Source organism: Thunnus albacares, chromosome 21 (genome assembly GCF_914725855.1).
Source record: "Thunnus albacares chromosome 21, fThuAlb1.1, whole genome shotgun sequence".
NCBI lineage: Eukaryota > Metazoa > Chordata > Actinopteri > Scombriformes > Scombridae > Thunnus > Thunnus albacares.
In genome coordinates, this window is record NC_058126.1 from 708,029 (window position 1) to 711,906 (window position 3,878).

Genomic DNA, 3,878 nt, shown 5'->3' on the forward strand with positions numbered 1-3,878 from the left:
TAACAGGAGACATGTAGCGAAAGTCTCTGTCCAGCCTTAAATTGTGACTTTATGTTGCAGCTTTGTGTATGAGTCTAACCCACTGGACCACAAGGATGTCCAGAAGTGAGTTTAACATCTGCTGTGTGTCTGCTTCTCAGGTCCGTCCACATCCAACACAACCCTCAATGTGTCTGAGGACAACAGAGAGGATCAGCTGGATTCTGATGATTCAGAGAGGTTGTTCAGAGAGGTAGAGTCAATACAGATGTCCATTTTCTACTTTAACATGTTTATTAATGTGTTATTGATCAGACTCAGGTTCCTCCAGAGGTTAATACTCCTTACATCTAAACTCTCCTCGTTTCCTCCTCTCACTCGCTGCTCCTTCCTCCTCCATCAGAAACTCTTCATAATTCATTTCTGCCTCCTCATCTGTGAAACCACCAGCTGCTGTCTAACGTAGTCCTGCAGGATCTTTCACTGAAGAATGTAAAGTTAAAGAGCAACTGATCATTTAATTGTGAACTAGTGATAATCAGGTGATGAATAAACAGTACAGAGTGCAGGTGGAGTAGAAACTGAAGCAGTGAGGTTCATGTCCTGGTGGTCAGTTTCTGTAACTAATGTTGTCACTTTCTACATTTTAGGACTTCACACCCGAAGTGCTGACTGAGTCTGCAAACATTTCATACAGGTAACCAAAACATAAGATGCAGAATATTTCATCCTTGAACATCGACAACTCCTTTCAGTGATGAAACTTTGCTTCTAACACTTTTCATAAAGACCTGGATGACCTGCAATTTTCTGCTACTAAACTCAGATAAAACTGAAGTTATTGTGTTTGGCCCTAAACACCTTAGAAACACATTATCTAATGATATAGCTACTCTGGATGGCATTACCCTGGCCTCCAGCACCACCGTAAGGAATCTGGGAGTTATCTTTCATCAGGATATGTCCTTTAACTCCCACATAAATCAAATTTCAAGGACTGCCTTTTTTCACTTACGTAATATCACAAAAATCAGGCACAGCCTGTCCCTAAACGATGCAGAAAAACTAGTTCACGCATTTGTTACTTCTAGGCTGGATTATTGCAATTCCTTATTATCAGGCTGCCCTAACAAGTCTCTAAAGACTCTCCAGCTGGTCCAGAATGCAGCTGCACGTGTATTGACTAAAACTAGAAAAAGAGATCACATTTCTCCCATTTTAGCTTCACTACATTGGCTTCCTGTAAAATCTAGAATAGAATTTAAAATCCTTCTCCTAACTTACAAAGCCCTTAATGGTCAGGCACCATCATATCTTGAAGAGCTCATAATACCGTATTATCCCACTAGAACACTGCGCTCCCAGTATGCAGCTTACTGGTGGTTCCTACAGTCTTTAAAAGTAGAATGGGAGGCAGAGCCTTCAGCTATCAGGCTCCTCTTCTATGGAACCATCTAGTAGGCTTAAAATTTCGTCAAGTTGCTGCTCATGGGGGAATTGTTGGGTCTCTGTAAATTAAAGAGTTCGGTCCAGACCTGCTCTGTGTGAAAAGTGCCCTGAGATGACTTCTGTTGTGAGTTGGCGCTATATAAATAAAATTGAATTGAATTGAATTGAATTGAATTGAATTGAATTGAATTGAATTGAATTGAATTGAATTGAATTGAATTGAATTCATGCTCCTGCAGCTGCTGCTTCCCTCACATCTTGTCCAGCAGTTCAGTTTGCTCTACAGCTTTTTAAGCACTGCAGCAGTCACAGCACATTTTGTTCAGCAAATTCATTCTTTAGTTTTTATTCATTCAAACCAGGAAAAAGGCTGAATGAGCTTGTATTTGTGTTGTTTAATCAGCTCCTCTGTGTCCTACAGGTTCAATTGTCCTGGTCGAGGTGTGTTCCAGTGTACTTTGACTGGACTGGTGTTTGTTATGACTCAGGAGGCAGAGCTGCTGTACAGTAATGTCCAATGGAATGAAAGTCACCTACAACCAGGTGGCAAAATGGCTGCAGGGCCGCTGTTCGACATCCAGAGTCCTGACGGTGCTGTCAGTCAGCTCCAGCTGCCACGCTGTGAAACCGTGGATGGTAAGCTGATTATTGTGCTTTGTGAGTTTTATTAAAACAACGATAAGTCTCCTGTTAGTGCACCGACACTAACAGACTTCCCACCCACCAACACTGACAGTCATGTTGGATGATTTGACCGACCTGGGAAACTGTTTAATTCTTCACTCACCAGACAGAGTGTCCTGGAAATCAAATAAAATGAGCACTAACATTATAATGAGGTTGTTGTTAATAAAATAAATCTGATGTTTTCACAGCTCCGCTCCCTGAAGGTCTGCTGTCTGTCGCCCACATCGCTGATGATGAAATGAGCATCCAGGAGCTGCTGAAGATTACAGACACTCATGTGGTTGTGAACGTCCCTCATCTCTCTGCCTTTGGCCTGCTCTGGGATCTCACTAAGAGATTAATGAACAGCAGACCAACAATTAGAGGCGTGGTTCTGCTGTTCCTCCGACCTCCAGACAGACATAATCGAATACTTGATGTATTTCTGCTGCAGGACAACATTTCTCTGGAAGAGGTAAAACTATCTGTCATACAGTATGTGCTTACCATCAGCCTGAACTCATGTTTTAAACCACAGCTGTTTCCACAACAGGCTGAACAGTCAGCTACACCTCACTCCTCTATACCTGTTATCAAACCTTATCAAGCTGTAGTAAGAATAATTCAGAATAATAATGATCTGAACCGGAAATCTTCAGATTGCTCTTTTTCGTTTTTAATTTTTTTCTGGGTTTTCTCTGGAGTACATTATTGTCTGTCACAGTGTCACTCGTGATACCAGCACCAGCTGGTGTGAATATTGAATAGTGGACTAGATTAATATAAAATTAAATATCTAGGTATTCCATATGGCAGTGTGTTGCTGCCACCATGACAAAATAAATATTTGCTCAGTTTTGTTATAAACTTTTCTTGTTTTAACAGATATTTTTCATGTTATTCTGAGATATTTTCTTAGAATAATATTTTCACAAGAAACTTCAATAATTAACAGTATATAACTATATTTTCAACAAAGAACTGCTTCTACAGGATCTCCTGGACAGATAAAAAGGGAAATCCTTTACAAACATTACAGTGATGGAGGCTTGTTTACTTCCACCTACAACTCGTCTAGATTCATCTATAGATGTCCAGCATGTACAAGAACAGAATATGAATAATGCAGAGAAGTCATTGTCTATCTGAGAATAAACACCATAATAAAAATGTTTTATCACTGAAGGTTAAAGCCCAACAAGAAGAAGCTGAGTACATCAGGAGCTCTTCCAAGTGTCGTCTCATCACTAATCGAAGTTACAGTGTTCACTGTGATGAGGCCTTCATAATACAGCCCAAGGTGAGTCAGTTCTAAAACACTTCTAATGGTTACAAGCTTAATTATTATATTTACAATTTTGGAAAATAGATTCACAATCAGAGTACTAGATAAACATTTTTTTTTACGCTTTGTTTCTGGTTTTCAGCATAAAGAATTTCATCCAGTGGACGGGCCAAATTTCTTCCCAACATTTGAGGTTGTCCTCCCCATAAACCAAGAGAAAGTGACTTTGATGGTCAAAGACAAAAAGGGGACACTAGTGTGGGAACATGTTGTGTATCTAACAGGTAAATCTTTCACTCTGCTGCAGCAGAACTTCACCTCATGTCAGAGTTTAGACCTCAGTTACAATCTACAATCCACAAGACATTATTGCTCTAATAATGAATCAAAGATCCACTTCTGTATTTGTGATGCAGCCTTCAGACAATGTTACAGAATTCTGAGAGGTTGTATTTAAGAAAGAAAAAAGATGTATTTTAGATAAATCTGGATGAAAAAT

General features: G+C 39.7%; 1 long non-coding RNA gene across 1 annotated transcript; it reads left to right on the plus strand.

Annotated features, from left to right (window-relative positions):
* Nucleotides 1-388: 388 nt before the first annotated feature.
* Nucleotides 389-2,351, plus strand: LOC122972316. The gene is made up of 3 exons (XR_006399723.1): nt 389-676; nt 1,850-2,064; nt 2,304-2,351. It is a non-coding gene; the product is annotated as an uncharacterized LOC122972316 (long non-coding RNA).
* Nucleotides 2,352-3,878: the final 1,527 nt, after the last annotated feature.